At 39.1% G+C, this 27,398-nt stretch overlaps 1 protein-coding gene and 1 pseudogene across 23 annotated transcripts in view; both read left to right on the top strand.

Moving 5' to 3' along the window:
- Window positions 1-27,398, top strand: part of Dlg2 (discs large MAGUK scaffold protein 2) — a 1,918,473-nt gene that overhangs the window by 1,807,790 nt on the left and 83,285 nt on the right. The window lies entirely within an intron of this gene.
- On the top strand, window positions 9,443-9,964 carry LOC150053576 (small ubiquitin-related modifier 1 pseudogene; annotated as a pseudogene).

Genomic DNA, 27,398 nt, shown 5'->3' with positions numbered 1-27,398 from the left:
GATTTATGTCACCTGTCAAACCAGTCACGGTATGGAATGACCACTGATAACTCTTAATCTATATGCTAAGCCTGATATACATTCTCACACAGACTGGTCTCTATAATCTGTATCAGGAAACTCACACACATACTGACACAATGTTTATTCTAATTCATAATCTCTTGACATCACGGTACAAACCTTTGAAGATGCTATTCTGTATGCTATACTTGATACATACCCAGATTGTTCTTTCATCTGTAACAGAACACACATGTATAACACACACCTGTCTAATCCAGTCTTTCTAAATTCTCTCCAAGTCTTGCCTCTCAGCTCCACTGCATATCAGGCCATCCTTACTTTCTTACTTTCCAACTTTGCCGAATGCCTCCATCCTCTATTTGTGGTACAACTCCTCTGCTTAAGGCCCCCCTGTTCTCAGTGCTTGTTACACACTGTTCAGGCTCATTGTGCTCTGAGTCCTAAGTGTCCTCAGTATTCTGCCTTTTGGGCCAAGTCCTCTGTCATAACTTGGGCTTAGTACTAATCGCTAAATTATATTCATTAATTTTCTTTTCTGTTCTGCCTCACTAGACTTTCCTTGCTTACCTTTTTCTATGCCCCACATCCTATTACCTACAACAGTGAAAACTTAGCATCCAGAAGGTACATAGTATTCTTTGGATAAAATAACCAAAAACAAAAAGGCCAAAACTATCACATTCATAGATGATGTAATCAAAACCAGTTTTCCAGTCTTCCAACGCTTTTTCCAACTTTCCTTTCTGTCAGTTGCTGCTGTTTATGTAGAACACAGACTTGAGGGGAAAAATTAACCTTAAGTCCATGTGGCCACTGCCAAGAAAACTGATGACTTGAAGATGTCAAGACAGGGTTCTAATCCTTTAGACATGACTCATCTTTCTGCCAGCCTTCAGAAGTGGGACATGCTGTTTTTGCACATCTGTTCACTGGCATCTCACAATGAATCACCAAACACTGAGGAATTCGATACCTTCTTTCTATTTGTCTCTTTCCATTTCCAGGAGGTGATAATTTTCAGTTGCATTAGCTGTTCCTGGGCAAAACTCACTAACTCTTAAGATGGAATCAAGAGAGAATGGAGATCTCATTGCAGGCTTTATCCCCACACTTAAGTTTATCAGCTTTGTAGTGAGGATAATATTCTTAGTAGTTCTTAGGCACTGTATTTAGAAATTTACATATTATACTTCATTTATTGTCTTGTAAACTTCACTATAGATAGAATGAGTTTAAACCACCTACTGTGAGATGTTTTGAAGTTAATATGAAGCATTTGACAGATTGCTTTTGAATAAAACCATGTTCTTAGCATGGTAGAGAAAAGGAAAAGGTGCAGGGATGATACACTCAAGTGCACATATACATGTGTGTGTGCACATGCACATGTGTATCAGGTCCTCTGCCCTTTGCTCTTACTCTGGTTAAGCAGATTGCTCTAATATGCATACAACAATTAGAAGGAAAATTATTTCTATGACATTTTTTGATCTAGCTACCATGTTGAACATTTTATTTAGGTGGGGAACATATTTGTATATAGTCAAATACAAGCAGAGCCAGAATTCAGGTGTGACCTGCTTGGTTCTTCCAATCCTGCCGTATGATATTTCAGCCTAAGGAGATGGGTTAGGAGTAGGGGTAGGGGAAATAAAATTTAGTAGAGGAAGAAAATCATATAAGTTACATAAGTAGAAAGAAGGCGTCTGGAGCTGAATTCTAGAATTCACTAAGCACAGTGAGAACAAAGGAGAATATTCTTAAGCGAGGATCACAAGGGCTCAATAGCTATGTGCATATGACCATATAAAGTGATGCTTATCAAAATGAACTTCAAGAAATGGAAACAAGAGGGCTGTTTACAGTTACTTCTTTTCCCTTTCTTTTTTCCTTTAGTTTATTCCCATTTGGCACTTTTTGATTGCTGTACCCTTTATCCTGTAAATAAGTTTATTGAGTTGGAGAAGAGGAGAAGCACAGAAATGATGGGGCAAAGTGTGAACCGATTCAGCAGTGATACTCACTGGACACTGTGTTGGAAATAACTTTACAGCTTGTGGGGAGGAGGAAGGTTGCGATTGGAAAAGTTTGAGAGAAAATGAAGGGAAGGGGTTAACACCATTCAAAAAGAAATATACTGTCTTATGTAACTGACTTACGTAGCTGACTTGGGTAACTAATCCTCTATACATCACCTTTACAATAAAATTTAAACTAAATAAGTAAATAAGATACAAGTTTTTAAAAGAATTCATGTGGAGCCCAAGCTTCAGTTTATACACCAGAAAGAGCAGAGCTACTGACCTATCTATTTGGAGAATGGTTTTTCTACCCGTAGCCTGCTTCAACATTGTACCTCTGGTTTTCTGCCAGATCGTACATTTAGTAGCAAAGCAATTATCCTTCAGTTATTATATAATCCTTGAGGGGTAAATTTTAGGCCACACTTTTCTTGTATGCTCTTTTCTAATGAAATTCTAGTTCTAGAAAAGGCACTTTATACTAGAGATTTAAAAAAATATTTCCACAATTGCAACACATTGTGCTGAAGAAGTAATTATTTTAGTGAGCAAAGAGGGCTTTATGAAACAATTGGTTTAGCTGTTTGGGGCAAAGCTCACTGGCCCTTAGGATGGAGTTGGCAAAAGTAATTCAAAGTGTTAGCATAACACTGCAGGAAGTCATCTCATTGGCCAGATGAATGTGAAATATGGCACTATAATAGGCATTGTGTAAATTTAAACTAATTTCTAGTATATGTACTAATAATATACACACCAGTGTGTATATAAGTGTTAATACATATGGTAGTTTATATGTATGTGCTAATGTAGATACTAAGAGTATATTCTATACTCACTCATAAATGTCTTTCTCTTGTGGAACCGTTTAATAGTTCTCCCGTCTATTACAGTGCCAAGTTGGACTAAACCAGTGTTTTCTGAGCTTTCTACTTTCAAATTGCCTATTACCATATTTGTGAAATAATTACCCACCATACCATATCATAGGCCTGTTTTAAAGAATCACAATGCAGAGGATCACATTAGAGTCTCCATTGGCCTTGTAGTAATTTAACCTCCTCAATATCACTTACTCTAGCATTCACAGTTATTTGACCAGTCATTTGAGGGATGAGCCACTGTGTACTCTTTATCAAAAAGTTCTGAGAGAACTGTTTGCTTTTAAGTATGGTTTATAGACTACCTCAATCATATTCCCAATCAGAGTCATTGAACTTTCAAACTTGAATAAGAACTTCATAAGGATCCTAGTGTGTTCCACCATTGGCCTTTTCTCCTTCCCAGCATTTTGGAAGCAAATCAAAGTGTTTTATGTAACTAAAGGCAATGAGATGAGGGAGAAGGAGCCATATTGCTTTAGCTTCACTTGCTGAGTAAACAATCTGAGAGGTGAATTAGGGATAGCAATATGCACCCTGTGGAGATGTGCTTCTCAGCACAGGCATGGAGTAATGTCACCTCTCCCTGGACTTCTGCAGCTGACGTTGGCATTTACAGTAGTCTACAAAAATCAAGTAACTTAAAAAAAAATAGATGTAAAAAAATCCGGGGAAGGGTTGCAATGCTCTAACTCCTTCGCACACCTAACTTACAACATCTCAACAAAGCGAGTAACAGGAAACTAAAGCATACTGTGGGAGACAGGTCAAGGAGAGGGAAGGCAGACAAATGGAGAGAGGAAGCATAGACAAATAGAGGCATAAAATTCAGCATACTTTATGAAATGGAACTAGGTAACTTGAAGGGGGTAGTAAGTTCAGGAGAGATGAGAATGGTGGAAACAGTAACATTGATGAAGAGTTGTACTTATGAAATGACACATTGCCTTGAATCCATATGGTAAAAGTACTTAAAGATTAGAGATATTATATATAAAAATATATAATAAATAAATAATAAAATATAAATAAAAATATATTATAAATGTATTTTATACATTAAACAGATAGCAATAAATATTTAATAAATATTAAATTAAGCAATTATAATAATTTTATATAAACATATTTATTTATAAAACAGTATAAAATGGTAAATTTAATTATCTTATAGTGAGGAATTTGTGCCAGGAGCTATGCTCATCAGGGGTGATACTGAGTAACCAAGGTGGGTGCCTGCCTTCAAGGAGGTGACAGCTCCCTGGGGAAAAGGGATAATGAACTGTACAATTACAGGGTAGTTATATAAATTGTGTACAATAGAGTATGTGAATGCAATGGAAATATGGAATGGAATTCCTTGTAGACTATGACTAAGAGGTATTTACAAGTTCTTCTTGATTCAGTCAGTACAGAAGAAGGGAAATTGTTCTTGTGATTGCTGTTTCTCTCTCTTGGCTAGCATGAGGAGGAGGAGGAGGCGGAGGAGGCGGCAGCATGGTGAATGGTCATGGAGCTATTTTCGTTAATCATTTTTGAAAAGCAACCATTCTTCTCAAAACAAGTAGATACCCACTAGTCCTTAATAAAACCAAGCATTTATTTAATTTTTTAAAATTTCACTTACATGTGGGAGGTTAGATGCCTCCCATCCCCATGGGTCTCTTATCAAAGCAGCAGAATCTCTTCTGAGGATTGGATTCATTATAAAGGAAAAGGAGGACTTAGGTCCTGGAGTTGTAGTGTCCACTGTACAGGTGACTTTTGTGCGAGGGAATGGGTGTGGGAATGATGGGTGTGGGAATGATGGGTGAGAGACAGGGGAGGCAGGTATAGAGCTTCTGAACCTCCATTCCAGTACCTTCTACCCTATTCTAGGACTTTCCTACAGGTGAACTTTACTATTCACTGGACAAATCTGCAAATGATCTTATCATAGAAAACTCAAAACATGCGAAGAGTTACTAATCTCTAAGCAATCTCCAAGAATACACTGGCATAGATCCATGGTGAGCAATCAAACAAATTTTGGCCAAGAGACCAATTAGCTGTTACTTGATAATCTACATTAAAACAATGAGTCATGAGACGGACAGCTTTCCCTCAAACAGAACAACATCAGGGACTCAACTAGGAAGACAGTAAAATACTCCAGTGTAACATGGGGGAAAATTCAAAAATAAGACTAATAAGATAATTTAATTATCAGCCATATACCACGAGAGGAATCTGCCAAACACTTTCATTTCATCCTCACACTAGAATTTATGACAAAATCTTTCACAGCTTCAACAATGACCAAAGAACGGACTTTGAAATCAAAGTTAAACTTAACACAAGTAGAAAAAGCCATGACTCTTTGCTCACCATAGAGTGGATTAGAGAAATTAGAGATGTGAAGAAGTGGGCATTCCTACAGTGCTTTGGTAGATGTAGCTTTAGCCATGATTTTTCATTCGTTTAAGTAGAAGGAATTGAACTGAAAGCCTTGTGCTTGCTAGGAGCTATCACTTGAGCCACTCTACCAGCCTACCCCTGTTGCTTCTTTGTTGTTGTGATGTGTGTGTGTGTGTGTGAGAGAGAGAGAGAGACAGAGACAGAGAGACAGAGAAAAGAGATAGGGAAGGGGGGGGAGTGTGTATGCCAACCCACTAGTCCTGTGGCTTGAACTCAAGACAGGGGCAATAACCCAAGGCTGGATTTTTTGCTGTTTGATTGGAGATAAGAGTCTCATGGACTTCTCTGCTTGGGCAGGCTTCAGTGATCCTGATTTCAGCCTCCTGAGGAGCTAGGATTATAGGCATGAGCCAATGGCATCTGGTTTGCATTAGTTACTGTTGTTTTTATTTTTTTATTGTTGGGATAATGTGTAGATGGGTTACAGTTATATTCAGGTTTTAGGTGGACTACTTCTTGCACATTAATACCACTTCTCATGTTTTTGTCACCATTTCCACTTCCCATCCCCTCCCAATCATCTTGTTTTCCCCCATTCCCTACCCTGCTAGGAGAGTCCTAGATGTGTTCTAATTATTACCATTTAGGGAAACCATGGAGCCTATGTTTCTTTGGGTCTGGCTTGCTTCATTTAATATGATTTTTTTTTGAAGTCTTTCCATTTCCTTACAAATGGGATAATGTCATTCTTTTGGCAGCATAGAAGTCCACTGTGTATAAGTACATCTTCTTGATCCAATCATCTACTGAGGGACATCTGGGTTGGTTCCATATCTTAGCTATAGTAAATAATGCTGCAATGAACATTGTTGTGATAGTGGCTTTAGTATGTCCTTGTTTCTGAACATTTGGGTAAATGCCAAGGAGTGGGATTGCTGGGTCACAGGAGAACTCTGTGATTAGTCTTTTGATGAACCATCATACTGCTTTCCAGAGTGGTTGAATGAGTTTACACTCCCATCAACATGTAGTAATGATCTCTCCTGGCCACATCCCCTCCAGCATCTGTTGTTGTTAGATTTCTTGATCATGGCCATTCTAGCTGGAGTGAGGTGGAATCTTAGAGTTGTTTTGATTTGCATTTCTTTTATGGCCAGAGATGTCGAGCATTTCTTCATGTGTCTATAGGCTATTCTTACTTCTTCTTCATCAAAAACTCTCTTTAAGTCTTTGGCCCATCTTTTGATGGGATGGTTGTTACTTTGGAGATTAGTTTTGGAGTGATTCAATTTTTTGAGCTGTAGATATATTTTAGATATGAGGCCTTTGTCTGTTGTATGGCTAGTGAAGATTTTCTTCCACTCTGTGGACTTTCCGGAATTAATTCCAAATGGACCAAAGATCTTGAGGCAAAAGCAGATGCCCTAAAAACTTTACAAGAAATAATAGGAGATACACTAGGTCTCCTTGGCACAGGTCGAGACTTTCTTAATAAGGACCAAGAAACACAACAAATTAAAGTTTGGACAAATGGGACTGCATTCAACTGCAGAGCTTCTGTTTGGCAAAGGACATAGCTAGTAAGTTGTTTTTATTTTTTAATTGTTATTATAAAGGTGACAAAAGAGGGGTTACAATTTCATAAGTCAGGTAATAGTGCTTTTTTTTGGACAGTGTCATTTCTTTCCTCACTTGAACTGGCAGTTTAAGGTCCAGCCTGCATCTCCGCCAGCTTATTTGTGCTTCCCTGTCTCTGGGATAGTAGCCAGGCACCACTGTGGCTAATATTTGTCAGGTTGATAGTCTCATGAACTTTCCTTTGCCAGACTAACTTCTAACTAGTTTACCCTTGATTTGTAATTAATATTAAAATATTTTTGAGGAAAGGGGAAAACCTATTTAAACCAATTGTCTTATTTTCTTTAGTTATATATCCAATATACTGAAAACACAGCTTTGGCATATGACAATGAACTAAATCTCATTTCCTCTGTTCTTTAAAGATTCATCTCAGGGGTGGGGATGGGAGGAGGGAAATGGGGACCAAGACATGAGAAAGGGTACCAATGTCTTTGAAGTAATGCACCTTCTATCTGGTGAATATCATGTAACCCTTCTATTAATTACAATAAAAAATATATGGAAGAAAAAAAAGATTCATTATTCAAGCAAAAGCTTTCATAATAATTGCTAATTAAAACCTTGTGTTTCCAGCTCTAGAAATGTCTCAGAGAATCAATGAAATGAACATCATGTCTGTACTAGTAGTTCCATGTTGTAACACTTCCCATGTACATAGACAAAAACATTCCTCCCTCAGTATCGCAGGTCAGCCATGACACATATAAGAAACAAAATACTACAGGAGGATGAGACTCAAGCCTCCATAGTCATTCCCTTCCTGTAGTGGTCAGCTGATTTAGAAGAGAGTAGGAAGGATTTGGAGCCAGATGACTGCAATTTGATTATTGACTCAACTGGTTACAAGTGGAGTCTCATCAGTGCTTAGAAGCAAGAGAAATGTGGCCTTTCCCTGCTAAAGAGGCTGTCTAGAAGTGCCATTTATTATGATTATGTATAATAGATCTTAGTCTTGCGAATGTATCTAGATGCAAAAAAAAAAAAAAATGTGTGGAGAGTAGCCTTTTAAAAGTCATGCCAGTGCAAACATTGTGATGCTTAAGGCTCGGGGTACTTTTTATTTACAAGACAAAGGTTGAAGGCCAAACATGGCTTCAGTGATCAACTCTAGTCTCATGATTTCAACCTGTCTCTCATCCTAGCCTGCTGATGAGTACAACTTTTTTTTTGTTTCTAACCACTTGCTATTTCTCTACGAACACTCTATCTTAAATGCAATCATTTCACTCAGTTCATACAACAAGGGATAAGGAGCTATGGAGACCTTGTGAGGGCGCTGAGATGCTGAGAGCAAGGCTCTCTTTACATGTGCCATGACCCCTTGCCAGGCTTCCTAGTTCCTGTGCAGGCTGGCCTTTCCACATCCCCAGCCTCACTTCCCACCACACATCCAAGCAAACTTACAAATAAAGCCCAGGGGAGCTGGGCAGGCCATGAATTCCTATGCCATTTATTTTTTCTGTATCTCAATGCCTTTGCTCCTTCTGTCTCCCCAATGTTAGCACTCATCATTTTCAGCTTTGTCAGGCAAGATTAGTATTCCTCAAGACTTCCACCTCTTCCATGGAAACTTAGTACCTATGGTTGGAATCCATGCTACTCCTCCTCCACTTTATTCCACAGCAGGTGGTCTGTCATTCCCTTCTGCACCTTTACAGCTGCACACACACACACACGCGCTTGCACACGCGCAGGCACGCAGGCACGCACACAGGCACGCACACACAGGACTTTTACTGAGAAGATGCCCTACAGAGGCAGAGACACAGTGACAGGTCCAGACACAAAAGATAAACAGACTTGGAGTCAGCTCCTTTTCTGCCACTTATCTGACCATAGTCAGATGACTTGATGTGTCTCAACTCCATTTTCTTAGCTTGTAAAATAATAATTGTTTATCATATAATATATACTATATGTATTATATATTATACATATAACATATATAATACATTATCATATATATTGTTATAGTAGTATAATATATGGTATAATAGTATAATTATACTAATATATACAATATAGTAATAGAATTGTATATTTTATATAATGTACATAAATGTAATAATATTAATGGTAATGTTATTAATAACAAACATGGGTCTCCTATTAGGCCACAATTGGCAGGTGGTCAGAAAGTGTTACTTTCTTACTGTCATCAGATAAAAAAGCATCCTTGCCTAAAAAAAAAAGATGTAACTTGCATTTTCATGTCAAGGGAATAATAAAATTGAAAAGCTTGTGGCAGTTTCATCAAATCCACATTTCCAGAATTATTTAAAGCCCCTATAAAGATTTATAAAATGTAATTTTGATTTGAAAATAAAAGGTGATGGGGCAAAGCGGAAGTGGAAGTCCCTGCAGCCGCAGTGTTGTGCTGTAGGGAAAGGAGACAGATTTGTAAACCCCAGAGCCAGGAGCTGTCTGCCTGCGGCCACTGCTATACACAGTCCTCCAGGTGAAGCCACTGTCACAATGTCTGACCAGGAGGCAAAACCTTCAGCCGAAGACTTGGGAGATAAGAAGGAAGGAGAGTACATTAAACTCAAAGTCATTGGACGGGATAGCAGTGAGATTCACTTTAAAGTAAAAATGACAACACATCTCAAGAAACTCAAAGAATCATACTGTCCAAGACAGGGAGTTCCAATGAATTCGCTCAGGTTTCTCTGAAGGTCAGAGAATTGCTGATAACCATACTCCAAAAGAACTGGGAATGGAGGAAGAAGATGTGGTTGAAGTTTATGAGGAACAAACGGGGGGTCATTCGATGGTTTAGTTATTCTTTTTATTTTTCTTTTGCCTCAATCCTTTTTTTATTTTTCAAAATAGTTCTTTTGTAACGTGATATTAAATGGAACTGAATACTGGCACTCCATCTCTTTAAAACATCTGTTAATTTGAATTCTAGTGCTCATTATTCATTATCATTTGTTTTCCTTGTGCTGATTTGTGGTAGTCAAACCTCAGCCCCCTTCACATTGCCCTCTCATTTTAAAAAAATGGCATATGTACACAGACAGGCCACTTTTCAGGACTGCAATCTTAGGTAAGATCGACCAATGTGAGTGTTCACAGACTTTCCTATTGACACTGAAGTTCTAGCATATGATTGCTTCACCCCTAGACTATAACTTTTCATGGTAGATGGAAGTTTTTCATAGAACTGAACTGTGGGAAAATGACCTTTCCTTAACTTGAAGCTACTTGTTAAAAATCTGAGGGTTTGGCCCCAAAGAAGAGGAATATATCAGGATTAGAATCAAGCTGGCAGACATGGTAAGAGTGATGCTTAATTCCAAAGATGGCTTCACTGAAGAGAGTGTTTTAAGATTTAAAAAAATACTCTTGTCACAGAACCCAGAAAAGTTCTAATTTTCATTAGAAGTTAATAAAGAAGTAGATACAACAACAACAACAAAAATGGTGATAGGTAGAAAAGAGAACAGCAAAGAAACATATGTATATCCCATTAGGAGACTTTGAACTGAGGACTGTAAGAGCCAGTTCGAAGAGATCATGTATGTCCTAGGTGATTTTGCCAAGAAATTTATTTTTTTTTAAACTCAAATATCTGTAGACTAAATAAATTAATTTACTCAAAAAGTACCTAGCTTATAGATTCTATCTCCTTTTATATGTCCTTGGAGTCAATGAATCCATCTTCTCTGATGAAATGAAATTGAAGAGAATCTCAGGAGGAAATTCCTTCCCTCCACAATTGATCTCAGTTTGTTGTAAGCATTAAGGCTCTTGCTTCCCCACTAAGGCATGTTTGCCTGAAGATAATCTGCCTTGATTAACTTTACAGCAGGTTAGATTATATCCCTCAGGAGACTCACCAACCTGTAAGGCAGGAATCCCATCTCATCTCTCTACCTCCCTAAATTCCCAGTCTGTAGGGTATTTCTTTAAGCCAAATGTTGCTTTCTTTTTGATAAACTGGATGGAAACAGCCATTCATCTTACATAATGAATCTACTGCTAGTTGCTATGATGCCTAAAACTCAGCAACTGAAGCCTTTTTGCTGATGGCCTTAACCATCATTTCTGTCCTTTGATTCAAGACAGGAAGCACACTGGTATAATGGATGCCATGATACACAACTTGAAGATTAATATCTCCTAGCAACTATAATCAGATGTTCCTTGTGAAGAAAGGCAAAGGTAATGGGAAGTTCCTAAAACCAGATGCAATTTTTCAAAAGTATCACTCAGATCTGAATCTCTCACAACTCAACTCCTAATTATTCAAGAGGCCGAGATAGGGAGGAATGAGATTTTAAAGCCAGTGCTGGAATACACGAGAGACCCCATCTCAATGAATAACTGGGCGGCATGGAGCATACTTCTTATCCTAGCTAGGTGGAAGGCTGGAGACTGAAATTCCAAGCTATCCTAGGCCCAAACATCTGCAAGACATCTGTCCCACTGGAAGAAGCTGGGCAGAGTGGTTCATGCCAGCTATAATAGCCTAAATTAGGCAGATCATTGTCCAGGTGTATGCCCAAAAACTTAAACCCTGTCTCAGAAATAACCAGAGCAGAGCCTGGGCACCAATGGCTCATGTCTGTAATCCTGGCTACTCAGGAGGCTCAGATCTAAGGATTGTGGTTCAAAGCCAGTACAGCCAAGAAAGTCTGTGAGACTCCAATATGCTGAAAGTGGAACAGTGGCTCAAGTGGTAGAGTTCTACCTTTGAGTGAAAAAGCTAAAGGATAACACCCAGCTCCTGAGTTTACACGCTAGTGCCAACACACACACACACACACACACACACACAAGGTCTGAAATTCAAATCCCAGTACTGTTAAAAATGTTTAGAAAAACATAATTTTTTCACCCAATGCCTGGCTTACAGGGCATTTTCTTTTTGGTGTTTGAGAAGTCCTGGTTCTGGAATTAGAAGCTGTTTGGGAATCTTCTCACATCCCTCATTCAGTGGGGGCCAGCCTTATATACCTCTACAGTTTGCACAAGCTCCTACTGTCACAGGTAGCAAACTCTAAATGTAATGGCTCTGCTTACAGTTGTCTCACCAGCTAGATTCAGAAATTTTGTAGAACAATGGAACTATTTTACTTATCTTTTATCTTCAGCACTGAGCAAAGTATTTTGCATAATTAAGAAACCCTTAAGGAATACTGAGACTCAGGGAAAAATAGAGAATAGATGGGTAAAATACATGAAACGGTTTCAAGAGGTTGTTAGAATCATGGAAGCTTGGACTTTGATAGCTTCACTTTACTGAATATGGTCAGACTTTTGGACCTTTCTGGTTCAAAGAGCCACTCATAAGGAGAGCTCATTTGCACCTGAATTCATCTCACTTTTGGATCCATCTTCCATATGATTCCACCTTACCTGCCACTTAGACTCGATTTTCTTGTGTTTCCTGTCAATGTACCTACTTCCATCAGAGCTTATTTGCTAACTTCAGGGTGGTTTCCCTGATTGCTTCATTGTCAAAACCCTTCTTTTGCTGACAAGACAATTTTGGAATAAGATAGAATTCTATTTTTTCTTCCTTCTGTAGATGTGTTTCTCCACTTGTCAATTGTTCAGTCTAGATCCACATGCTTCTCCGATATGCCACTTTATCTATTTCTTCCTGGGAGCTTTCTCTTGTTCTCTCCAACTGTATCAAATCCTTAACAAGCAGATCTCTCTTCCTCCAAGGAACTCTCTTCTGCAAACAGAAAGGTGTCTCCTCAAAACGCATGCAAAAACTGCCAGTTGAATTGAGTTCTGTTCAGTGGCTGTGCTTGCTCCTTGGAAGGGCTGGTTGTAGTTCTGTCCTGCAGAGTCTTCCTAATTAGAACTTGAGATCTCCTGTTTTTGTGGCTTTCTCAAGGAGGGCCTGGTTGAATGTGCACAAAAAAAGGGCTCCGGAAAGAACTTGCAACCAACTTGCAACCAACTTCCACTTTGAAAGCAAATGGACATGTGAGATTAGACATGGATTGGAAATTGTATGACATTGATAACAAGATTCCCTTCCTTTGAAGTGTGTGACATCTGATGCAGATGACATGTGTTTGTGTTCTGGCTTACAAAGAGCCAGTGCCCTTCGTAATGATAAAGACCTCCGGGCAGCTGCGCAGTGGGAGTAAAAGAACTACAAATTCTGTTTGCCCTGTCTTCCTATCAAAGGTTTTGTTGCTATATTTACAGAAATATTCCTTTGAAGAGGAAAAAATGGCTTATTCTGATCATGAGATTTTTGAAATGTTCATAAATTCTAGTGAAACAGACACACTGATAGCTGGTGGTCATAGTAAATGTCTGGAACTTCTCCATCTTGAAGCCTTTGCATCCTGGTCCCCTCCAGAATTGCTCTGTCTTTGTCTCCTAAATCACTCTCATGGGTTACTGACTATCTACTTCTTATGCTGTGTCATATTGACAATTATTTCTTCTGCATCTGCCTTCCCTGTAAAATGCCATTGTTTTTCTCATTTACCATGGCATCCACAGTATATCACATAATACTCAGTGTGTTTATTAAATATGTGTCGCTATCCCCTCGGCCGGCAAGGAAGACGTAACAAGTGAGACTTTTTTTTGAGCAGCAGTTTATTTAGCAAGTTTACAGCTATGCTGGGTCGACCCCGACTTCCTCAAAACCCTGGGCTTTTATAGGCCCATCATCCAATCACATTTGCTTTCTTACAATTCTATAGCCAATAATATAAGTACACCTCTATAGTACATTTTAAACAAGTAGCAATATGGCATTACACATACTTCCAATCATGCATAAAGCTCAAGAACAATCACATCTTTTCCTGGAAACTTTCAGACAAACAACTCAGTGGCGCAACCACAAGGCGGATGCCAGCGCCATCTTGTAATGGCGAATGTAATAGCTCTCTACATCTCCCCCTTTTTTCTTTTGGCTGAAAGTATAGAGAATTTGAGTAGGAATTTAGAGACTGGCCAGATCTCCAAACGTCTTCCCTATTTTTTTATACTGAGGGTAAGGGATTATGTTTGTCTTAGGTTGGAGAGATGCCTCTTGGTTTTTACCCGTCTTTAACATCCGATACTCGAGCATCGGAGTCTGTCTTAGGTTGATACCAAGACCAATCTTTACTTTTACCCGTCTTTGACTATTGATCCAGTATACCCAGCCATGCTTGGGGAGATTTATGTTGCTGGAGAGCCATAAGAGCTTGTTTAATGACCATGTGATTGCGCTTTCTTTGTCTGATAATTTGTCTGTGCAAAACAAGAACAAACCAGCACAATAATCCTAATTTAATACATAAAATAACAATTAAGGACATACTTTCAGCCCATTTTTTAACTCAATTTAGGGATTGGGAAATCCAATATACCAATTCTCCCACAGTAGTAATATTTACTTGGGTGGAATTAACAATTATAATTTTTTGTCGTAATTGATTAGTAAGATTTTTAAATTTTTGAGTCCAAGATCCTTGAAGCATATGACCCAATTTTCGGGATAAATTTGCAGTATGTGAAAAATTATAGTAATCCAAGGAAGTAATACATAAACCAGACGTGGTTTCTACACACATTAATTGAGTAAATTGAAACATATAATCCATTTGTTTTTGCAACAAGTCCACTCTTTGATTTAAAATTATAAGTCCTCGGGCTAAATGCTGATTTACTTGTACTTGAGTATCCATAGCTTGTGAAACCGCTTTAGACAAAGTATTTACAGTAGTCGCAGTCTGAATGGAAGTAATCATAGTGGCAGCAGATGCAGCGGCAGTTGCAATTAATGAAGACACTAAAACAATTAATGCAGTCACTCCAAAATTACGCTTTGGTTTTCTTCTCAATTTTACTATTAAATTTTTTTCTGTTGCTTCTACTGGAATTGGAATAAAGGTAGGCATGCGCATAACCACAGCAGAATTAAATTTACTAACATTTTAACATTGACTTAAATAACATTTAGAAAGAGAACAATTAAGGAACTGTTAGTGGTGAATATATATGGGTATACGTTTGAAGTACTAGTCACTGGCATTGGTAGAGGAAACGTCTTCATTATTGCCCACAATACTCGAGTTTCCATTAATGGCCACAACAGCATCATTAGTAGTAGTATCATTGACAGGATTTTTATGACGCTCATTCTTCTGCACTTTCCTCACTAAACGTTCCGGCACCCAAATGGGATCCTGTGATTTTTGTGGAGACACACAAACAGTTCCTCGTGCCCAAGAGAGCACGGGGTCTGGCCCATTCCATTGGCCAGTTAATACATCCTTCCATTTTACAAGTCCTTTATGTAGTCCTATAGTTGGTGAAACATGTCTATCAGTGGCAGAATGGCCTTGAATATCCAAATTTAAAAAATTTAAAGTAAAAAGAACAAGGGAAATTTTATCTTTAGGTGTTTTCTTATATCCAATTCCCTTTTTTTGTTTTTGTAAATAGAATTTTAAGGTGCGATGAGCACGTTTTACAATACCTTGTCCTTGAGGATTACAAGGCAATTTATGTAATAATTGTACTCCCATAGTCTGGCAAAAGGTAAGAAATTGCTTACTAGTGTAAGCGGGGCCATTATTAGTCTTTATTAAATAAGGTATGTCCCAGGAAGCCCAAGCTTCCAAGCAGTGAGTAATTATATGATGAGTTGTCTCTCCACTTAAAGGAGTGGCATGAATAATTCCTGAACATGTATTAATTGAGACATGTAAAAATTTTAACTTTCCAAATTCCATAACATGGGTAACATTCATTTGCCAAATTTTTAAAGGAAGGAGGCCACGAGGATTAACACCCAATGACGTAACCGGTAGGTGGGTAACACATTTTGGACAATTTAACACAATTTGTCTGGCCGCTTGCCGGGTTAACTTAAACTTAGATTGTCCTGTAATTGTGTAAATAATTTATAAACACTACTACTTTTGTTGATAACCCCAGCAAGTTCTAAACTTTTTAAGGCATTTACTACATAAAGGGAATCAGAAATAATATTAAAAGAGAAGGGACAATTCTGAAATACAGTAATAACAGCTTGTAATTTCACCTTTTGTGCCGACCCAGGTTGAAACTGACACAAAACTGGTTTTTGTCCTTTAATTAAATAGGCCCCTAATCCATTCTTAGAGCCATCGGTAAAAATATTAACTGCTCCAATAATAGGTTGTTTTGTTGTAACTACCGGAAAAACTACAGGATGTTTTTTAAAAAACTGTAAAAAAGGACTCTTAGGATAATGATTATTTATTTTTCCTGTAAACATACAATTTAAAATAGCCCATTTATTAATGGTGGCACTTAAAACCTGAATTTGATTAGAAGTATATGGAACTATAAGAAGATCAGGTTGACAACCAAAGTGTTGTATACTAAATTTAATACCCAAAATGGACAAATTTGTAACGGCTGTGGGATAGTATTCAATTGATTTTGCAGGTGACAATTTAGGGTGAACCCACGCTAAAGGTCCAGTCTGCCACAAGACTTCTGAAGGCTGTTTAAAAGAAGCCAAAATAATTAAAGAAATTTTTAGTCCTGGTTCTATTCTTTGTAAAAATGTTGAATCTAATCTTTTTTTTAAAACTTTTAAAGCTCTTTTGGCTGCAGAGGTTAACATTCTTGGTGAGTCTAAGGCAGAATCACCTTGCAATAAATTAAATAAGGGCTTTAATTTACTATTGTTTATAGGGAGGGAGGTTTTGATCCAATTAATATCTCCCATTAATTTTTGGAAGTCATTTAAGGTCTTAAGGTTGTCTTTTTGTAGTTGCCATTTTAAAGGCCTTACTTTTTGAAATGTTATAATGCTCCCTAAGTACTGAGATACTTTATATTTCTGAACCTTTTCAGGGGCTATAAATAAATTCTTGTTTTTTAAATATTTTATTAATAAGGCAAAGGCTTCATCCAATATTTCCTGATTTTTACAGGTCCACAAAATATTATCCATATAATGTAAACACCTCACTAAAGGGAATTTTTTCCGTAGGGGGAGTAACGCGGTATGTACATACAGTTGACACAAGGTGGGGTTATTAGCCATTTCCTGAGGCAATACCAACCATACAAAGTGTAGGGGGGGCAGCGCCTCAAAAAAAGGAACTTCCTGTCCTGTATTAAGGTCTGCTTTCTTGCGCGACCTCTTTCAGTCTGATGTAATACGAACTTGAGATATTGTGCCTAGCACAGGCTCCTCTAAATTAGACTCCTCCTGCATATTTTTAGGCGGTAAGGGGGGATAAATAGAAGGAACCTTTTGATCCTCCCCTGAATTTTTACTCCTTGATTTTGACTTTTTTTTCTTAAATTTCTCCAATGCCATTTTTCCTTCCACTAGCACGCCGGAGCAACGCTCATCAGTCAAACAGCTCCCAACTAGTTTCCAAATGGGTTTTACTCCGGGCCTTAGACGTCCTTGATCTGCAACATTGTCTAAATCCTTTCCTAGCTTGTCCCATGCAGGCAATGATAGATTACCTGACACAGAGAACCAGGGAGCTACCTCCTCCACCTTAAGGAGGAAAAGTCTCAAGATACTTTGTTTCACTTTCAGTTCCTTTGTGCTTTTTACCAGCTGAGATGATTTTGAGGCTCCCATGATTTAAAACCGGAGCTTTCTCCCCGCTCTTTCTTTATTTACAGAAAAGAGCAAAAATGATTAGTCCCCTTTTCCAGGACTTTAATTGGTCCTACTCTCCCAAGACCTTAATAGGTCTCTCTTATCTTGGACTTTAATTGGTTCCCCTTACCTGGGAAACTTACCGGTGCACTGCCTCGAGTTCTGAAGTCTGTTGGAAGTGAAGGTCTTGGCGTACGGGCGTCCCCGTACGGGCCACCAGTTGTCGCTATCCCCTCGGCCGGCAAGGAAGACGTAACAAGTGAGACTTTTTTTTGAGCAGCAGTTTATTTAGCAAGTTTACAGCTATGCTGGGTCGACCCCGACTTCCTCAAAACCCTGGGCTTTTATAGGCCCATCATCCAATCACATTTACTTTCTTACAATTCTATAGCCAATAATATAAGTACACCTCTATAGTACATTTTAAACAAGTAGCAATATGGCATTACACATACTTCCAATCATGCATAAAGCTCAAGAACAATCACATCTTTTCCTGGAAACTTTCAGACAAACAACTCAGTGGCGCAACCACAAGGCGGATGCCAGCGCCATCTTGTAATGGCGAATGTAATAGCTCTCTACAAATATGATTCAAAGTATAATTGCATAGTTTATGGCCTCTAAAAGTTACATAGTACTGGTTACCTTCTGAGCTGTTGTTCCATGAGGTGGGTTGATCACTTTCCCCAATGGAAAGACGTGGAGAGCAAGTGGCATATCACCTAGTTGGTCCCCAATATAAATTCTACTCTGAGATTCCCTGGCATGTGTTTACCACCAATAGAAACCTTAGGTCCAGGTCTGACACTTAATAAAGAGACAGGTAAGTGATAGGTAGGCAGGTAGATGGATTGAAAAAGAAAAGATAGATGAACTGGAGATTGGTCCCAGGGCACACTGGCATTTTCCACTTCTGCTTCCTAGCCTAGAGTAGTTCATAAATTAATGAGTGAGTGGATGGATGAGTTATACCGGGTCAATGCGTAATGTCCCAGCTTGAAGCTTTAGTGCTAAAGTTAAAAGATTGTGCTGTTGGAATAAAACGCCAATAATATTTATATAAACTATAAATATCAGAAATACATATGCTAACTTTCAGAATTGCTTCCATCCATTTTTCCTCTTTAAATTTCTGAGTGACTGGGAGAGGTAGGACCATTTCTTGAAGGCATTCCATTAAGACAGAGCTATTGAGCAGGAATAAGATGAAGAGCAGACTGTAGTGTGGTATTTGGCCTCTTGACAGTTTTTGAAAAGCCATTGAGGAAATAGTACAAGGATTTTTTTTAAATGTATGTAGGGAAGAGACAACAAGGAGGTAAACCTAAGTAATTTACTGCCTGTAACACAAGAGCAGCACACACACACACACACACACACACACACACACAATTTACTTTGTGCCATACTGACCTGAGGACTTTCACCGGCCATTCATTCATCCTTACAACCTTCCAGGTGGTTCCCTCCAAGTTTATTGAATGGCACTAATTGTATGATGCATCCTATATGTCATAAATACAAAAGTAAGATGAGTGAGTGAAATTGTAAGATGGCATGCGTGCCTAAACATCATTTGGTTTGAAATGATAAATGGATGCATTTTAACATGCACATCCTCCAGTATTTGAATCCCATTCTACAGATGAGATGAACACGGGACACTCACTGGAATGAAACAGTTTTTCCTAACTCACACACTTGGGTTCTGACTAGTTGAGTTCTATTTAACCTTGTTTTGAGAGAACCTTCTTTCCTGGGCTCTGTGTATAAGATACAAAAACCAGTGAGGTACTCCATGATACAAGTAGAGAAATCAAAATAAAAGATACACCTAAGGCAAGGGAACTAAAGTGAAACCAAGGAAGAATAAGCCCCTCTACACATCAATTTACAATAACAAGTTTAAGACCATGTACAGGCTAGTAACTTGTTACAGAGACAGGAAGGAATTGCATTCTCTGGAGGGACTTAGAATCTCATTTCCAGAGATGTTCATGAATTTCAAAGAACTGACTGATCATTGCAGAATGTTGTTTTTTTAACACACATATTTTTACATATATTTTTTATTGTAATTAATAGAAGGGTTACATGATATTTGCCAGATAGATGGTGCATTAATTCCCATACATTGATACCCTTTCTCATGTCTTGGTCCCCTTTTCCCTCCCCCCCACCCCCACTCCTCATCTTGTTTTCCCCGGTTCCCTACCCAATTTCAAATAACTAAATACAAATATATCCGATATATCAGGTAACAAAGTGAGATAGGTAACAATATGAGATAACCAAGGGACAGCAAAAGTGATGAGAGATAACATAGTACCTTAAGAACAACAATCATTCATTATATGGCTTATGTTTACATCGTATTTTAAATGACAAGTTTAACAAACAAGTGTTCAAGGAGGGAATCTCTAATTATAATCACTGGGACTTAGTATTTAGAACTTAGTCAAAATTAGGCTAAGGGTTTGTATGTCATAGAAACATATTAATTTATGAAATAAAACATTGTGTCTATAGAATCATAGGTTTTTATGTCTACATAGTTATGTTTGTATTTCCATTACCATGTCCATAGCTTTGGGTATGCAGTTATTGAGTCCTTGCTCTTGTACTCTTTGGATTTAATAGCCACATATTAGGGATACCATGTGCCTTTTGTTCCTTAGGTCTTGACTTGTCTCACTCAACATGATTCGCTCTAGATTCGTCCACTTCCCTGCGAATGCCAACACACATATTTTTTAATCAGGCAATGCTTCTATATCCTTCATAGCATTAAGTAAAACTAGTGGCTGGAAAATTTCATCTGCACTGTGTAAGTTGTGGTCGAATGGGTCTATAAGAGGAAAGACAGACATTCAGTGGCCCAGATAGAAGTAGAGATTAGGGACTGAGAGAGGGAAGTCAAAGCAGGCCCAGTGGTGCAGAAGAGGCTGGCCTTGCATGGGAGGAGCTGAAGAAGGCTGTAGAGGAAGACTGGCAGATGTGGCCAAGTTTTGTTTTCATTCACCAGTTTCTTTAAGAGCACCCTAGAAAAGTCTCTGCTCTGTGATCCCCTAGTAAGCCATGCTCTTCCTGTCATAGTGTCCTTCAGGTCCCCGTAACCCAATCTTGAGGGCCTTGGCACTGCAGTCCTCCTATTTGCAGCAGTTTTTCTTTGGATGTGTGACTCATCCCTCACTTTTTCAGATGTCGCCTCCTGAACACTACATGGACATGTAGCCTTCACTACCCTACACTTAACCCGTGATCTCCCTCTCCCTAACAAATACACTCACAACCTATCTCACTATCTGCTTCTTCATACTGGGCTTTGCTCCTCTTTACTCACTAGAATGTAAGCTTCTGGAGGGTAGTGATTTTCGTGTTTCTGATAGACCCCAAGCTTCTAGAATGAACATTTTCTGAACAAATGAATGAATGAGCACATGTACTCATCCTCATGCCTGTTTTCTCCCCTGAATAGAAGCAGCTGGTAACAGACAGCAAGTCTCTTTTTCATTGCCGAATCCTGACATCTAGAAAATTCTCTATGTAAAATCACATTTTATACTTAAATGAATGCTACCTCTTTTCCATTTGTGGAAGTTTCATTACATTTTTAACTCAGTGTGTCTACCTGAATACGTATAGAAACTCCTGTCCCCTCTGTCTGCCTTTGCTCAGTATGGGTCAGTGGGGACTTGAATGGATAAGTGAGAAATTCTGAAGCCTTTCTCATTCCGTAGCTTCTCCTGCCACAAGCTTACCTTCTAATAATAAACAGAATAGAAGTGGAGTACTTAAATCCAACAGCCTGGTGTTACATATAGTATGTATTTCATGACTTGTTCTGATAAACCATCACTTTGATAGTATTAAGGTTTTAGAATGGTCAAATCAAACATTCTTGGATGTTTTCCTCCCATTTTTCATATACTCAAGAAAAAAAGTGAACTTTATGCAGCACAAAAGACCATAAGACTTTACCTCCAAGCAAGCAAGTTGAGCAAGTGCAAGGGAAAATCAAGCCACAGTATTGTCACGTGTGTATACATGTGTGCACATGCGCACACACTCACATGCACACAGCACACACACATGCACACAGTTACTAGAAAGCAGAAATGTCCTTGTTTTGTTGATGCTCCAGTGAACAATGCCAGATAAAACCAACATATTTGGATTTTAGACTCAGCTAACAAATACTGAACTCCTACAAAATCCTAAAGTTATAAGATCCCATTGTAGGGATTTGTGCTTCTCACATTACACTTTCAGAAACCCGGGTGCAGAGGGCTCTTCATTAAGGTATTTACAAATGAACCATATATACATTTAGATCTTCAGATGATAATTGTGTAGCACCAGTAATGAAATTTTAGGATACTCCTTCCCTGCTGCAAGCCGACTACTTAGGAACACTTGAGGCCTTTCTGAAAATGGAATGCCAAAGCTTAGTCTAACCCTTTTAGCTCAGGTCACAAATAGAGGACTGCAACTGGGGCTGGGTCAGCCGCTCTGACTTATCTCCGTCAGTCCAAGTGCCTTGATTGTCTAGTGATTGCGCCTGAAAGTAAGAGCTCTTGAAGACAGTCACATTCGTTTTTAACGCAGGCCATTTTCTGACTATCCAGCTGATGGCATGTAGGGCAAAGGACAGTGATTTTAAGATGATTGAATTTATAGCCTTCACCAACCTTCAAACCTAAAGTACCATTCGCATGATGTGGCGAGCACAGCCTCTGGGCAGACTCAGCCTTGCTCCTTCCTTCCTCTCTCAGGTGAGAGATCTGTCATGTAGCACTGGCATGTAAACTGCTCTGGCAGACTGCCAGAGCCCAGGGAGAGGGAAGGCAGGCCAGTGTGGGTCCTGTCCCTGGAGATGCTGATGATAGGTTGGCCTCTGGCCATGAGGAATGTGTTCACGCCGGGTCCTCAGGGAGATCAGGACACTAGAGAACCATGGAGGACACCAAGAAAGAGGTGTCCCTGGTTACAATCGTAACGCCACAACTACAGTCTGGTGTGATGAGATGAGTACCTTTCCGATTGTCTCACAGGAGCCAGATGCTGGTGGCTCATATCTGTAATCCTAGCTACCAAGGAGTCTGAGATGTGAGGATCATGGTTTGAAGCTAGCCTGGGCAAGAAAGTCCAGGAGCCTCTTACCTTCAATAAACTATTCAGAATAGGTGGGAAGTGGCTCTGTGGCTCAAGTGGTAGAGTGTTAGCCTTGAGCAAAAGCAGCTCAGGAATAGTGCCTAGGCCCTGAGTCTTTTATTATTGTTGTTTACTATGTTGTGTCTTTTTTTATTTGGCATTCTGTGGTTTAATAATTGATTGGCTCTTTTACTAAGTAATGGTTTCTTTTAAAATATATTTTTTATGACTTGGTACATTCTAAAAGTACAGTTTAAAATGACCTTCATTTTCAAATGATAAATGCTCACATCAGTGCACAATGATCTACTCATAAATGCTTTCACATTGTATTTGGTACTGTTAATACATATTCCTATGATTTAAATAAGGCAGATAGCAGAAATGCTTTTATGCACAAATACTTTTATTACAAGCCTGAGGGTGTGGCTCAAATAGTGGAATGCCAGACTCTGAGTTCAAACCTCAATACCAGCCTCCCCTAAAAAGGGATATGAAACTGCATTGTAAGGGTATTAGTGATTATATGGCTTAACTAACTGACACCATAATCCATGGTGTATGGTTAAAATTTCCTTCTGTAAAATAGGAATAGTGCCTGAGTTTTGAGTTACAGAAAGTAAATACCTCAGCTAGACACACAGTAAGATCAAGTACATACTCAGTAGTCACTCAGTGAATGGTGGTATCCTAATCATTGCCTGCTTGGCAATGGGGCTCTTTTGCTTTCAACCACAAAGTGTGGTTTGCTGCTAGCTTCTGCTGCCCTTTTCACTAGAGACAAGGAGTTATTGAAATGGACCACGAAATAAGGAGCTGCCTAGCGCTTAATCAACCTGGACTTGAGCATCACCCACAGGGGACATGTGCTGTGATTTCTGGAGATGGCAGAAGAATTTAGTACAGGGCTGTGTGTTTCCCTCCCACTGGAGACAAATGTGCCCCTAGGTGACAGGAAGGTGTATGCGCATCATTTTCTGAGAGAGAGGAAATTCCAGCCACGTGCTACACAGACCTTCCCTGCCCATTGTCTGTGACTGCTCTGGCCTCTCAGACAGGGAAGGAATGGTCCTGTGATGATGGTGAAGCTCCAAAGCAGAAAACTAACTTCCTTTCATCATCTGCTCTGTTGTCAGACCTGAGAATAAGAACTTCTCCTGTCCCCTGTGTTTGTGCCAATGAGAATATGCAGAGGCCAAAAACCACAATACATATACCACATTACACTGCAGTGTAATGAGACAGGGATGGAGCCTCAGTGATGGCTCAGGAGAAGGAAGGAGCGAGCTGTGGCACTGACACATGTAAAGGTTTGGATGTAAAACGTTTCAGCAATATTCAGAAGAGGAGTGCAGGAGATGATGAGATCACAGGGAGCTCATGAATGAGCTCATCAACGGTTGGATGGATAATTTGATGGCTTTATTGGAAGACGGTAGACATTCTAGGTGGTGAGGCCTTGGTGGAAGACATAGGTCACTGAGGTGGGCCCTACATGGATGAATGTCATCTCATCCCCACGCCCTTCCTCAGTTACTCTCTGCTTCCCAGTGGCCATAAAGCGAGCAGCTTTGTCCATTTCATCAGCCTTCACACAAGCCCACAGTGATGGAGCCAAGCAAGTATGGACTGAAACCTCCAAAGCGTGTCCTCCTGTGAGTTGTTTCATCTCAAGGTACTTGTCGCCTTAGCAGATAGCCAACACAACAGAGGAGATGATAAGTGATTCTCATAGTACCAGCACAGATGGGTGGGCTATACCATCATATCAGCTACAAAGAAAAATACCTCATTCTATCAAAGTGACTTGAAAGGCAAAGGCATAAAACATGACACTGAATACACTTGAGAGATTTTTTTTGTGTTTGTAAAATTATGTGGAAGTTAAACTTAACCAAAGAGGTAAAGCTAGTCCTGATCTCACAGTGGGACTATGGTGAAATTCCAACTAGAACTCTGCTCTTCTAACTCAGTCCAACATTCTCCTGCCAGGCTTCCCTCTGTTTTGGAAACACTTATTCATTATCTGCATGATAAGATAAATAGATATTGTGAGGAAGAAACTGATGGAAAATTGTGTGCACACTATACTAAGGCTTGAATGCAAGACCTGAGTGCTACCCTTTAGCTTTTTCACTCAAGGCTGACACTCTACCATGTAAGTCACCTCTGCTTCTGGCTTTCTGCTGGTTAATTGGAGATAAGAGCCTCAATGGACTTTCCCATCTAGGCAGCTTTGAATCATGATTCTGAAATTTCAGCCTCCTGAGCATCTGTGTTTATAGGCATGCGCCACCAGTGCCTGGCTCTGATTTTTAAAATAAGAACAACTAAAGCTTACATCTTTCATTTCTCAGCTGAGCATCTTTTTCACACTTCTCTGATAGGTATGTACATTCCAAAGACATAGCACATTCCATTGCCTTCCAGTATTAAAGGAACCAACCTTTACTCATATCCTCAGACAGGAAGTGACGTGAGTGAATCATTGGCTGCCAGTGATTGGGCTAAATCACTTTTCCTATATCAACTCATGGAATCTCTACCAATATGTGAGATGTAAAAATGACGTTAAAAAGACTGTTTGTTAAATAATAAGTAAGACTCAGATTATCCCAGTGAATTTCTCACAGACACTCCACCAACAAGAGGCAGTCTGACTTGAATATATGCCTTTACTGTAGCATCTATAGCTCTTTGCCTCATCTATCATTACATATATTAACAATATGAACATGGGACATTCCTATCCAAGGTAAGCATAGTGGAATGGAGCCAAGAGCAGACTTCATTTCTTCTTGCTGTGGCTTTTTCTCTTGCTGACTGAATAGGTGAGGATCAGATCTCCTCTCATCAAGCAGGAGGCTCGGCCCTCCAGAGACGAAGGATGCTGAGTTGAAACACTCTGATTCTTGGGCCTAAATGTTGTCATGGAAACAAAGATCTCTCTAGCCTGAACAAGTTCACAGCACAGAAGGGAGTAATGCTGAGTTGCTCCTTCATTTGTAAACACTTCTGTAAAGCCTGCGAAGCTGGATCTGGAAGCTACTGATTTTAATTAGAAGAGGCCATTCCCAATCAACACTGGAATAATAAGCCTAGAAAAAAAGGATAAAAAGCAGATGGCTCTGGAACTTTGCAGAAGAAAAGGCTGGGACTTCTGTGCTTTTATCTTCCTCACCTGAAAACAGGGAAAACAATATTGTACTAGGGTGGTATGGCTTGTATGGAATTAAAATATAAATATAAGCAATTAAAGTCCTGACTTATTTATGTGCAAGGGAAAGTAGTCATAACTATATTTCAAACTACTTAGAGATAATGAAGTGAACTTTTGTGTATGGCCTGGCCAATATTGGTCATTCAGTAAGTTACTATTAATGCTTAATATTCATTTTTTCCATAGAATCTTCAAAATCATCAAACTGATAGTCTGTGCCTTCTGCATTCTATTAAACCACTGTCCAACATATTTGTTTTATATTGCTGCTGTGACAAATTTCCTGCCTCAGTTTTCAGATCCAACAATTGCAGTCAAGTTCCTTTCTTAGCATATCTTTTCTTTGCCTCTTCTTCCACTTTCAAAGAGCCATGCCATTAGACAAAGTCCACCAAGTGTAATTTTCTCACGTGTGATTGCAATCATACGTGCCAATTATTTATAGGGCTCTAGGGATTCTAGGAAGATTAAACATGGGTATCTTTGGGGAGCTATTATTCTTCCCACCCTAGACCACCATCCAGCTCTGATGATGATTCTTTCATGTACTATAGAGAATATAATGCCACTAAACTCTTAACCAATCTTCAACAAGGGTCCCTTTCCTATTTTCCAATAATGTACATTCTTCACAGTCCAGATTTCTGTTTGAAGGTAACAAAGCATTACTGGTGCATCTTTAATGTCTGTTCTCTGCTAATCTTTTATTTGAGATAATCTAGGCTTTTTCTGTCATGTTTCTCAGCGATCATCCAGTCTCTTTTCAATGCCTAATTCCAAAGTCACTTCTGCATTTTCTTACACAGCGCCACCATTTAGATACCCAAAAAATGGGTATTCGTTTTTTATTGCTATCATGCCATATTATTATACATTAGTGACAACAAAAAATGTGTTGTCTTTTGATTCTGTAGGTCTTACCAGAATAAGATCAAGCTCATCTCAGCAGGCTTTCCACCTTCTTGCGGCTCTAAAAAAAAGAATCCACTTCCTACTCATTCAGTTCCTTGTGTTCTACTTTCCTGTTGTCTGTAACTTGAAAGCCAACCCCAGTGTATCACCACTTGACTCAGGGAACCATTCCCTGCTCCTCCTCCTCCAAAGACAGCAGAAGTAGATCATCTGTCTGCTCCATTCTTCCGTCTTCCACTACTTCTTTTAAGGACTCCTATGATTAGACTGGGCCCACACACATAATTCAGGGTAGTCTCTCCATCTTTTGATCCCAGCTGCAAGGATCTTTTTGCTGCATAAGGTTACTTTTCTGAGTGTCCAGATATTAAGGTGTGGATGATCTCAAGGGTGGGTTGGAGGTATCGTTCCTGTTACTGTATCCTTTGTAATCATGAGGTATATCAAGTAATTTTTTCCCTGTGATTAGTAATATTGTCCCCAGAGTTTTACATCCTCATAATTCTTTGCTATCCCAGCTTTGAAGTGGTACTACCCAATACAGAAGACGC

This window comes from Megascapheus bottae, chromosome 16 (genome assembly GCF_031878675.1).
Source record: "Megascapheus bottae isolate mThoBot1 chromosome 16, mThoBot2.hap1, whole genome shotgun sequence".
NCBI lineage: Eukaryota > Metazoa > Chordata > Mammalia > Rodentia > Geomyidae > Megascapheus > Megascapheus bottae.
This window is presented reverse-complemented; position numbering and strand designations above follow the sequence as displayed.